Below are 12,970 nucleotides of genomic sequence, written 5' to 3' on the forward strand. Positions count from 1 at the left end.
TCCACCAGCTGCCTGTGTCAGGAGGGGTCAGGCAGAGCCCAGAGCACTGCCCCCGACTCCCTCTCAGTCTTTGCTCCCCAAACCACCTGTGTGCTCACCCACTTCGCTGTGAGACTCAAACCCTGCCTGGCTTGCTGTATGCTGGTGTGGTTTTCATCTAGTCACGTTGATGTGCATGTGGGTCCTGTGTGATTTTGGTGGATGTCTTGCATAGTTCTGTGTGCATGGATGTGTGTATGATTTTTGCATTAATATTGTTTTTTGCTTTGTATTCTTTTGATATGTGGGTTTTGTGTTTCCTGTTGTGGGCTTTTGCTGTATTTTTGGTGTGGATTTGTTCTTTCTATATTTTGTGAGGTTTTCCTTTTTGTGTATATGGCTCTGTGTGCTGTGTGGGTTTGGTTTTTGTTATGTCTGTGTGGGCCTGTGCAGTGTGTGATTTTCTCATTCTCTGTGTGCATGTTTGTCTCCCTGTTTGTATCTTCATGTGTAAATTCACTGGAACTTTTCAAAATCTGCACAGCTTTGCCAATTTTCACCAGGAATTTTTCTCCATTAACAAATTCTCACTTGTTCCCTACCCGTTGGTTGTTCCCTACCCGTTGGTGACCATTGCCCCAGGGGCCTGTCAGTCTCAGGGTCCTGATTTCCCATTGGCCCTTCCCCCTTCTATTGGGACTGGGAACTAGCCAACCAAACCCCACTAAGTTTTAGTAAAGGGCCAACAGTCCCTTACACAAGCCAGCCCTGTGAGAGTCTCCAATGTCCCGAGAGACCAATACAAGCTGGTCCCATGGTGTAAAGGGCAGCACTCAGGACTCTGAATCCTGCAATCTGAGTTCAAATCTCAGTGGGACCTTGTGTTAGCTGGTGGTAAAGATCTGGTGCTCAAAGTGCTTTCTTGTCTCCAGCTATACAAAAGTGGGTCATTTCCCTCCTGCTGGTTAACTCCCTTCCCCACCAGAGCCAGGTCTTTGGTGGGGGTTTAGAAGTGGCTCTAGTGGTTGGGATTCTCACTGCTTCACCTGATGCCCACAAGTCTGGTGCTTGTAGCCACACTTTTCCTCTTGCTCACATGGCACTTGAAGAAAGCAGTGCCAGGGCCAGGCTTGATAGGCAGGAGGGAGGCAGAGTCCCAGGCTGGAGCCCAGCACACCTCTCCTCCTCTGGGCACCTGGAGCAGAGGCGGCTGGTGCTGACAGCTCTGAGGGAAGGCTTATAAGCCACAGAGCGACTGAGGGCGGGGCTAGACGAGGGCAGGACCATGCCTATGTGTGGCCAGCAGACAGGCAACAAGACTCCCGGCCAGCCTGCTCCCTGCCATGCCAAACCCCCACTGAAGGCCACCCGCAGACCACCATGCGGGGTGGCTGCTGATGCTCTGTGTCCAACATCAGTAGACGGTAGGAAAGCAGGGCCAGCCCCCCTGGTGGGGCCTCTTACCGTTCCCATACCCCATGCTCACTTTTGCAGTGGGGCAGGAGATGTTATCCCAAGAGGCTTTTCTCCAGCTGGTGAGAAGCAGAGAAACATCCAGGCTCCCAAGGCGCTATGTAGCAACCCCCCTCAAGCACAGGGACAGAGGGAAACTGCTCCACACGCTAGCCCGGGCAGCCGTCCATTTCCTTTGGGAATTCAGGAATAGCAAAGGCTAGACTGGAAGCACCTGGGGCTCATGCCCCAGCCTTTGTGACATCCAACCCCCAACTCCTTCCCGGGGCTCTAGCTGAAGGCAGAGCATTGGCCTGAGCGGCCAAGAAGAGGTTCCAGATTTGAAAGGAGCAGGACTTTCAGCACGAAGGTAAAACTGCATCAACACAACCACAAAGGGACTTGACCCCTCAAGTTCTTGATTCAAAGTCAGGCACCTTATCCATTAAGCCATGTGGGCGCCTACTTTATGCACTTCTTTGGAAAAGGTGGACACTGTGGGTACGTCTACACTACGGGACTATTCCGAATTTGCATAAACCGGTTTTGTAAAACAGATTTTATAAAATCGAGTGCGCGCGGCCACACTAAACACATTAAATCGGTGGTGTGCGTCCATGGTCCGAGGCTAGCGTTGATTTCTGGAGCGTTGCACTGTGGGTAGCTATCCCGTAGCTATCCCATAGTTCCCACAGCCTCCCCCGCCCCTTGGCATTTCCGGGTTGAGATCCCAGTGCCTGATGGGGCAAAAATCATTTTCGCGGGTGGTTCTGGGTACAGCCTCACCCCTCCCTCCCTCCCTGACAGCGGCAGACAACCGTTTTGCGCCTTTTTTGCTTGGTGAACCGTGCAGACGCCATAGCACAGCAAGCATGGACCCTGCTCAGCTCCATACCGCAATCGTGGATGTTTTAAACACCTCGCGCACTCTCGTGCAGTATATGCTGAACCAGGACCTTCGAACCGAGGCGAGTAAGAGGCGGATACGGCAGCGTGGCGATGACAGTGATGAGGACGTGGACACAGAATTATCTCAAACCGCGGGCCCCGGCGCTTTGGAGATCCTGATGGTAATGGGGCAGTTTCTATCCATTGAACGCCGATTTTGGGCCCGGGAAACAAGCACTGACTGGTGGGACCGCATTGTGTTGCAGGTGTGGGACGATTCCAAGTGGCTGCGAAACTTTCGCATGCGTAAGGGCACTTTCATGGAACTTTGTGACTTGCTTGCCCCTGCCCTGAAACGCCATAATACCAAGATGAGAGCAGCCCTCACAGTAGAGAAGCGAGTGGCGATAGCCCTGTGGAAGCTTGCAACGCCAGACAGCTACCGGTCAGTCGGGAATCAATTTGGAGTTGGAAAATCTACTGTGGGGGCTGCTGTGATGCAAGTAGCCAAAGCAATCACTAAACTGCTGCTGTTGTGACTCTGGGAAACGTGCAGGCCATAGTGGATGGCTTTGCTGCAATGGGATTCCCTAACTGTGGGGGGGCGATAGATGGAACCCATATCCCTATCTTGGCACCGCAGCACCAGGGCACCCAGTACGTAAACCGGAAGGGGTACTTTTCAATGGTGCTGCAAGCACTGGTGGATCACAAGGGACGTTTCACAAACATCCACGCGGGATGGCCAGGGAGGGTTCATGACGCTCGCGTATTCAGAAGCACTACTCTGTTTAAACGGCTGCAGCAAGGGACTTACTTCCCAGACCAGAAAATAACAGTTGGGGATGTTGAAATGCCTGTCGTTATCCTGGGGGACCCAGCCTACCCCTTGATGCCATGGCTCATGAAGCCATACACAGGCAGCCTGGACAGTGGTCAGGATCTGTTCAATTACAGGCTGAGCAAGTGCAGAATGGTGGTGGAATGTGCATTTGGCCGTTTAAAGGCGCGCTGGCGCACATTACTGACTCGCTCAGACCTCAGCCAAACCAATGTCCCCTATGTTATTCCTGCTTGCTGTATTCTCCACAATCTCTGTGAGAGTAAGGGGGAGACCTTTATGGCGGGGTGGGAGGCTGAGGCAAATCACCTGGCCGCTGATTACGCGCAGCCAGACACCAGGGAGATTAGAAGAGCACACCAGGAAGCGGTGCGCATCAGAGAAGCTTTGAAAACGAGCTTCATCAATGGCCAAGGTACAGTGTGACTGCTGTGTTTGTTGATGAACACCCAACCCCCTTGATTGACTCAGTCCCTGTAAGCAACTCCCCCTCCCCCTTCGAGTACAGCTTACTTATGCAAATAAAGTCACTCTCATTTAAAAAGCATGAATTCTTTATTGATTCATTATAAAAAGAGGGAGAGAAGTAAGGGTGTGCTTTGGGAGGAGGAAAGGAGGGATGGAGAAGGCCATTAAAAAAAATTCAGAGTAACGGCATCCTTCTGGTTGGGCTGTCCACGGGGGTGGAGTGGGCGGGTGCACGGAGCCTCCCCCCACGCGTTCTTACACGTCTGGGTGAGGAGGCTAAGGAACATGGTGAGGGGGGAGGGTGGTTATACAGGGGCTGCAGCGACACTCTGTGATCCTGCTGCCGTTCCTGAAGCTCCACAAGACGCCGGAGCATGTCAGTTTGATCACGCAGCAGCCCCAGAGTTGCATCCCGCCACCGCTGATCTTCCTGCCGCCACCGCTGATTTTCCTGGCGGTCTTCCTGCCGCCACCTCTCATCTCGGTTGTCCCTCCTGTCCTCACGTTCATCCCTCCTGTCCTCACGTTCACTGGCCTCTTTCCTGTAATTTGAAACCACGTCCTTCCACTCATTCAGATGAGCTCTTTCATTGCGTGTAACTTCCATAATATCCGAGAACATCTCATCTCGCGTCTTCTTTTTCCTCCGCCTTATCTGTGCTAGCCTTTGGGATGGAGGAGGGACGCTTGAAAAATTTGCAGCTGCATGAGGGAGATAAATATTTAGAAAGATACATTTTACAGAACAATGGATATACTGTTTCACAGTGAACATCACTATTCACCTAGCACATGTGATTTCCCTACAAGGTCGCATTTTTCATCTTAATAGTGACCGCTTGCAGCTCTGGGTTTACAGATCTCACAGACACATCAGGTCCAGGCATCAGAATTCAGCTTGCATGCGGCCATGGTAAGCCACTGTCTCAGTGATTTACCCCTCCCCCCCAACGCATGGCTAATACCACGCTAGCTCCCTGCTAATCAACAACCTTCCCCCTCCCCCCCACCCACCGGTGACCAAACAGAAAAGATCATCGGCATTTCACTCCTCCCCTCCCCGCTACGTGCAGGAAAGTGTTTTTAAGCTGCTGCATTCCACGAAACCAGTAGAAAAATGGCCACCCCCCTTACTTAAATTCCTGATTTTTAACCAGGTTATCCTGAACGATATCACTTTGCTGAGGATAACAGAACAAGATAAAGAGCGGATGCTTCTTGAATGCCAGCAGTCCCGGGACCATACGCTGCGATGCTTTGCCACGCAATGATACCTGATTACTTGCTACATGCATGGCATGGTAAAGTGTCCTACCATGGTGGGCGGAACAAGGATGCCTTGCCCAAAAACCTTCTGCAAAGGCTTCTGGAGTACCTACAGGAGCGCTTCATCGAGATGTCCCTGGAGGATTTCCTCTCAATCCCCGGACATGTTAACAAACTTTTCTAAGTAACTATACTGTCTGCGAATGCATCCCAAGTCCTCTGGGCAAATCAATCATTAAAAAAGGCTTGCTTAAAAAACACTGTTTGCTATTTGCAAAGGTACACTCACCAGAGCTCCCTTCCAGGGCGTCATTCTCTGGAATAGTTGATTGTGAGGGCTGGGAGCAGGGTAATTCCGTCAGAGTGATAAAAAGCTCCTGGCTGCTGGGGTTCACGGAGTGCTGTGTGCTCTCTGCGAGGTCTTCCTCTTCTTCTTCCTCTTCATCTTCCCCGTCTGCATAATCCTCAGACATGGCAGAGATTACAACCCCCACCTCGGAATCCACGGTCAGGGGTGGGGTACTTGTGGCGCAGCCCCCTAAAATTGCATGCAGCTCATCATAGAAGCAGCATGTTTTTCGACCTGCCCCGGACCTTCCGTTTGCTTCTTTGGTTTTCTGGTAGGCTTGTCTGAGCTCCTTAACTTTCACTCTGCACTGCACGGAGTCCCTGCTGTGGCCTTTAGCCGTCATAGCCTTAGAAATTCTTTCAAATACTTTTTCATTTCGTCTTTTGGAACGCAGTTCTGTTAGCACTGAATCATCTCCCCATATAGCGATCAGATCCAGTACCTCCCGAGCGGTCCATGCTGGGGCTCTTTTTCGATTCTCAGGAGACTGCATTGTTAACTGTGCTGATGAGCTGTGCGTGGTCACCTGTGATGATGAGCTCTCCACGCTGTCGAAGCAGGAAATGAATTTCAAAAGTTCGCGGGGCTTTTCCTGTCTACCTGGCCAGTGCATCCGAGTTGAGAATGCTGTCCAGAGCGGTCAGTGGTGCACTGTGGGATACCGCCCGGAGGCCAATACCGTCGATTGCGGCCACACTAACCCTATTCCGATATGTTAATACCGATATTAGCGCTACTCCTCTCGTCGGGCAGGAGTACAGAAACCGATTTAAAGAGCCATTAAAATCGATATAAGGTGCCTCCTAGTGTGGACGGTTGTGGCGTTAAATCAGTTTTACGCTCGTAAAACCGATTTAAACGCCTAGTGTAGACCAGGCCTGTGTTTCTTGGGTCACCTATTGAGGGGGGGCGAGACTCTCTGGCACAAGAAGTCGAGTTCCCAGTGAGATGTGAGACTTAATTATACGGGGCCAGGTGCAGGGCTTTGACAGGGAGGCTCAGGCATGGGGGATTGGGGTGCAGCGGACGGACCGGCTGTCTAGCTGTGGAGATTTAGTCGCACTGAGGCACAGGAGGGAGGAGGAGGAGGAATCCTGCTGACAGGCAGTGGCTGTGCAGAAAGAGGAGGAGTTCTGGGGACTTTCTTTTGCCTCTCTTTTGCCTGCCTGCTCACTCCTGTGGTGAACGGTGAAGATGCTCTTAACAAGCCCAGGTTGCTCAGTTGGTAGAGCATCAGGCTTTTAATCTGAGGGGCCAGGGTTCAAGCCCCTGTCTGCGTGCTCAGCTTTTAAGTTGCCTTGTGTTCCAGGAGCCAAATTCTGTTTACAGCCGCATGCGGATTCCCAGAAGCTGTGGCCATTTCCTGGAAAGGCTCCTTTCCTTAGCGATCAGGAGAGAGGTCACATCCACAGGAGCAGGTGTAGAAAGCACAGTCTCTGGCTGCCAGGAAGCGGTGTTCTCTACAATGGCGTTTAGATCGGGATAATTTACGTGGCTCAGCACCCCCAGTTCCAGCACCTCTGCCCAGGCAGCTCCCCCAGCCTGACACACACACACAGCCCCTGCATCCTCCTCAGCCCAGAGGTGAGCCCCCCAGCTGAGTGGGGAATCAGAACCCCCCGAAATTACCCTGGGACCAGCATGATCTGCCTCCGCCCTGCCCTGCTCTGCATGTATTCGGAGTGAGTCGGTTTCCCTGTCCTGCCATGTGTCTCTTCTCCTCCCCAGTTCCTTCCAAACCACCCCATTTCCCCTGCACCCCGGGCTGGGTCACTGCCAACCCCCCTCCTGCCCCCAATATCTCCCTGCCCCTACAGGTCTATAGGGCTGGATCCCTCCCTCCCCCCTTCTCCCCTCAGTTCCTGCCTCTGGGGGTCTATGGAGATGGGTCTCTCCCCCGCCATCCCCTCTCCTGCCCCCCCATATCCCGCTGCCCCTATGGGTCTATGGGGCTGGGTCTCTCCCCTCATCCCCTTCCCCAATATCTCCCTGCCCCAGGCTGTGACGTGCTATGACGTGTGCTGGGGCTGTGCCGTGTGCTGGGGCCAGGGCCGGCTCCAGGGTTTTTGCCGCCCCAAGCGGCAGGAAAAAAAAAATCTGTGATCACAATCGGCGGCAGCTCCACTGCACCACTTTCTTCTTCAGCAGCAATTCAGTGGCAGGTCCTTCCCTCCAAGAGGGACCGAGGGACCCGCTGCCGAATTGCTGCCAAAGACCCCGACATGCTGCCCCTTCCCCTGGGCTGCCCCAAGCACCTGCTTGCTGAGCTGGTGCCTGGAGCCGGCCCTGGCTGGGGCTGTGACGTGCTGGGACCTGCTCACTCCCCGAGGGCAACTCACTCACTTGAAACCAGCAGGACAGAAGGTGTCACGTGTCCATGGGCGGGGCTATGCAGATGAGCAGTGTCTGGCGGCAGTAGGGAGAGCAGCGAGATGAACCGAAGGAGCCCGGCGGAGAAAATTCTCTGCGTGTGGACAGAATCCCACCAGTTTTCTCTGTGTTGGGGGTGGGGGGCAGATTTCTTGATATCACAGCCCCTGGGGGAGGGGTTTGAATCATAAGTCCAAAGTGGGAGAACAACTCCCCCCACTTGTGCTCAGTCTCCACTAGGGGGCTGGGCTGGGATCACTAGGGAGGGAAGCACAGGGAAAAACAGTTTCCCCTATGGAACCCAGGAGTCCTGGATCCCAGTTCACTCCACCCCCAGAGCCAGGGATAGAACCCAGGGGTCCTGGTGCCCAGCCCCCTCCCTGCTCTGACCACTCAACCCCACTGCCCTCCCAGGGTGGTGCAGGGGTCACTGGGTCTGTGTCTCAGCTCAGCTAAGGGCCTTGACTGATTTTCCCAAAGTGCTTCCTTCTGAATCCATCCGACGAAGTGGGGATTCACCCACGAAAGCTCATGCTCCCACACGGCTGTTATTCTATAAGGAGCCACAGGACTCTTTGCTGCTTTTACAGATCCGGCACATCTGCCCCCCCTGCCCAGTCACTGCCCACCCCCGTGTGGGGGCACCAGCACTGTGCCGGGTTGTGATGGGAAATTGTCCAAGCTGGCCCAGGAGAGACGTGTGTGTCCCTGCTGCCCCGGCTGGTGGGGCTGAGCCCTACTCTGTGTGTGTGTGCATCTGTGACACTGTTTGTATCAGTGTGTTGCTGGGCTAACCACTAGGAAATGGCTTTGCAGGATTTTGTATTCTGCAGCAAGTCACACACACACACACATACATACACTCTGGCACAAAGAGACTCACACAATCGCAAGAACACTCAGACACCACACACCCAGAGGGACATGCTAGCCCAACCCCCAAAGAGAGCAACAATCACCGCCCCCAGCCACACTCACAATCACCCCCCCACACACACCATAATATTCACAATCGTGCTCAGAGATACAACTGCACGCAGTTCACTCCCACAGCTCCCAATACAAGGACCTCCTGCCCCACACAGCATGTGCCAAGGCCTGCGGAACTCACTGCCACTGGATGGCTACCAATGAGAATGATCCCCTCATGCAGGATCATGTGCTTGGACCCCTTGTCCCCTCTTGGGGTGCGCTGTGCAGCGTGGCTGGGGATTGTGCAATGGCCCAGCACCAGGCAACGCAGAACGGACACCACACGCCCTGCCCTGCCTCAACTGAGCTACTCTCCTGGTGCATTGGAGACCAGCACCCCACACCGTGGCACTCCTGCCCCACAGGGGGAGAGCTGCAGCCCCCGCCACATTCCGCAGAGGGGAGAAGGGTCAGGCCAGCCAGCCCTTGTAAGATGGGGAAATCTCCACTGGGGTCGACGGTATGGGGCTGCGACATACAGAGAAATAGTTGTCGTGCTGGCAGAGGGCGGCAGAGCGCATACACACACACACAATTGCAAACATACACAGACACATGCATGAATCCTGACACACACACACAATTGCTAATATACACAAACACCCGCACAAATCTAGCCAACACCAACACAAGCCTGAGAGCCAGGGGAGCCGAGCAGGCTGGGGCCGGGTCACTCCACGGCCCGCAGGAGGTAGCCAGCCCCCCATCCCCCACGGAGGCCTGGGACCAGCCCCCCCTCTGCTTGCCCCCATGGAGGCCTGGGGCTCCAGCCTGCTCTGCTCCCCTGGCTCTCAAGCTTGAGGGGAGGGGGGAACCGCCCCACAGCACTCGCCGGCGGCGTGGCTGGGAGCCAGGGAAGTGGACCAGGCTGGGGCTGGGTCACTCCACTTACCATGCAGGGAGTGCAGGGAGGGGGGCGGGGCTGGGGCCATGGGAAGAGCCGGGCAGCCCCTGCAGCAGCTCCCCACCCCAGCTCACCTCCACTCCGCCTTCTCCCCTGAGCTCGCCGGCACCGCTCCACTTCTCCCGCCTCCCAGGCTTGCGGTGCCAATCAGCTGTTTAGTGCCGCAAGCCTGGAAGGGGAGGAGAATTAGAGCGGGGGCGGCGTGCTCAGGGCAGAAGACGGAGCAGAGGTGAGCTGGGACAGGGAGTGGTTCCCCTGCACGCCCCCCCCCATTGCTTGCTGCAGGCAGCCCTCCCCCCAAACCTCCCAGCCCCCTGCCCCAGCTCACCTCCACTCCACTGCCTCCCCTGAGTGCGATTTTTGGTGCCCCCAACCACTTGGCACCCTGGACGGCCGACTAGTTCGCCTAGTGGTTGCACCGGCCCTGGCCACTGCCTATCATCAGGATTCCTCCTCGGTGAGACTAAATCTCCCCACCTAGACAGCCGGTCCATCCGCTGCACCCCAGCCCCCATGCCCGAGCCTCCCTGCCAAAGCCCTGCACCTGGCTCCAGACAATTAAGTCTCACGTGTCGCTGGGAACTCCACTTCTTGTGCCCAGAGAGTCTCGGCCCCCCTCAGTAGCTGACCTGAGAAACACAGTGTCTGCAAAAGCAGCAAAGAGTCCTGTGGCACCTTATAGACTAACAGACGTACTGGAGCATGAGCTTTCGTGGGGGAATCCCCACTTCGTCGGACGCATCAGTGTCTGCCTTTTCCAAAGAAGTACCTAGAGGGACTTTTACCATGTGGCCTAATGGATAAGGCGTCTGACTTTAGATTAGACAATTGAGGTTTGAGTCCCTTCGTGGTTGTGCTTGTCCGGTTTTACCTTTGTGCTGAAAGTCCTGCTCCCTTCAGGGCCTGAACCTCTTCTTGGCTGCTCAGGCCAATGCTCTGGCTTCAGCTAGAGCCCCGGGAAGGAGTTGGGGGGTGGGCGTCACAAAGGCTGGGGCATGAGCCCCAGGTGCTTCCAGTCTCGCCTTTGCCATTCCTGACTTGCCAAAGAAAATGGGCGGCTGCCCGGGCTAGGGTGTAGAGCAGTTTCCCTCTTCCAAATGTGCATCTGTCACTGTGCTGTAGGGGGGTTGCTACATAGCGCCTTGGGAGCCTGGGTGTTTCTCTGCTTCTCGCCAGCTGGGAAAAGCCTCTTGGGGTAAAATCTCCTGCCCCACGGCAAAAGCGAGCACCTTGAGTGGGAACGGTAAGAGGCCCCACCAGGGGGGCTGGCCCTGCTTTCCTACCGTCTTCGATAATGGCCACAGAGCATCAGCAGCCGCCCCGTATGCTTGTCTGCGGGTGGCCTTCAGTGGGTGTTTGGCATGGCAGGGAGCAGCCTGGCTGGGTGCTTTTGTGCCTGTCTGAAGGCCACACCTAGGCATGGTCCTGCCCTCCTCTAGCCCTGACCTCAATTGTTCTGTGGCTTTTAAGCCTTCCCTTGGAGCCATCAGCACCAGCCGCCTCTGCTCTAGGTGCCCAGAGGAGGAGAGGTGCTGGGCTCTGTGACGAAGTGGGGGATTTTCTTAGGGTTTGCTGTGTTTTCCAGTGGTTTGCATGCACAGGGAGTGGGACTCAGTGTTCCCAGGTGTTACTGGTTTAACAAGGTGAGGGGAAAGGGAGTTTGTTGCTACAGAAGACCGGAGAGGGACTTGGGACCCCGGCTGATGGCCTGGAGGATGGAGACCCCAGCGACTGGTGACCTGGTGACCCGGAGACCCAGCTCAGGAGTCACAGGCGGTTCTGGCCAGTGGGAGGACAATGGTCTGCGGGGAGAGGACCCCGTGACCAACCTGTTCCAGCCAGAGGAGGGCGGAGAGGAGAGGAGGCCCAGGCAACCCTGTTTACCTGGAGAAAAGACAATGGACAGCGGTGGGGCTTGGGGCCGGAGATATCGGAGGCCTAGCTGGGAAGCGGGGGGCTTGGGGCTGGCGAGGGGAAGCAGGCAGAGCCCACCTGGCTGCAGGGGGACTGGGATGTGCTGTTATTGTGAGAGGCCAGGCCTGAGGCCCTGAGAGTTTCCTGTGCTGTGTTCAACTCTCAATAAACCCTCCTGTGTTACGCTGGCTGAGAGTCGCTCTGGGCTAGAGAACAGGGGGCATCAACCCCTTCGGGGGTGAGGAGGCCCAGGGGGTCCAGAGCACGTGGACTCCCTGAGGGGCCCACGGCGAGAGACAGACGTGCTAAGGCTCAGAGAGGGGCAGCTCCAGGAGGTGGAGGGGCCTGACCCCAAGAGAGAGTGGACCCCCGAGAAGAGCTGTCGCACTGAAAGGGGCACCCCCCACGGACCGCACAGGGCCAAGAGTGGGCACGATCTGTGAGTCCGTGACAGGCAGTGACATCACAAAGGCCTTTTGCAGGACCTCAGACTATTGGCCAAAGGTGGTGGGGAGGTGGTGACCTCACAGAGAGATGCTGACATCAGCCAGGCAGGACAGGGGCGAGGGGCCAGGGAAACCTCAGAGACCCTGTGGCTTTGCTTCAGCAAGTCTCCTTCTCCAGGTCTCTCTTTGAGGACTGGGGGAATATTGGGGTTAACGTACCTGAGCGCCAGGAGGAACCTCTTTCGAGTTTTCTCCTTCCCTTTTAGTGATTTTACTAGAAAACAGCCGACCCTGTTTAGACGGTAAGAGCCTCCTCGAGGGAAGGGGTGTCCTGGGGGTGTCACAGTTCAGATGCCGGTGCTCCCCCATTCAAGGAAGTTCCCACCACCCTGATCTGTGTTCGCAGGGTGGGAGAGAGCAGCATCCACAGCAGTGATTTGCTCCTGGCTGCTGGAGCAGAGCAGCAGGCTCAGCTGTCAGAACTTCCTGGAGCTATGAAAGGGGAGAGGCCCATGGCTCTGTAGCAGGACTGCAGGGCAGGCGAGTTCACAGAGGGTATTGTGGGATACTGGCAGAGGCCAGTTATGGTGATATAATGAACAGCAGTGTCTACACTGACACTCTGTCACTTTAAGTTTGCTGCAAAAAGCTCTACTGTTCTCATTGAAGTGGTTTTATTTTGCCACCAAAACAGGGCAGTTTTGTCGCCAAACGTGGCATTGCAGTGTGTACACCAGCCAAAAGCTGCTGACCGAGGGAGCGTTGTGTGATTTTCACACACCAGAGCAATATAATTCTGCTGAAATAACTTTGTAGTGCAGATCTGGCCAAAGATTCACACACACACAGCTTGCAAGGAAAACCTCACCTGCTCCTCTGCTTTGTGGGGCCAGGTGGGGCCCAGGGAGTCAGGTGTGAGCAGACACTGTACATTAGTCACAGGCAGGCTCTATGGTTTAGCTGGTTAAAGTACCTGTTTTGTAAACAAGAGATCCTGGGTTCAACTCCCAGTGGTGCCTTGTTGAGATGTTTTGAGAGCACCTGGTATTGGCTACTGTCAGAAGACAAAATACAGAGCTAGATGGACCTTTGGTCTAGCCCAGTGTGGTTTTTCTTATGGT

At 55.2% G+C, this 12,970-nt stretch overlaps 1 non-coding gene across 1 annotated transcript; it reads left to right on the forward strand.

The window, feature by feature from the left end:
• Window positions 1–787: 787 nt before the first annotated feature.
• On the forward strand, window positions 788–859 carry TRNAQ-CUG. The gene has a single exon. It is a non-coding gene; the product is annotated as a tRNA-Gln (tRNA).
• Window positions 860–12,970: the final 12,111 nt, after the last annotated feature.

Source organism: Mauremys reevesii, linkage group 17 (genome assembly GCF_016161935.1).
Source record: "Mauremys reevesii isolate NIE-2019 linkage group 17, ASM1616193v1, whole genome shotgun sequence".
NCBI classification, from domain to species: Eukaryota; Metazoa; Chordata; order Testudines; family Geoemydidae; genus Mauremys; species Mauremys reevesii.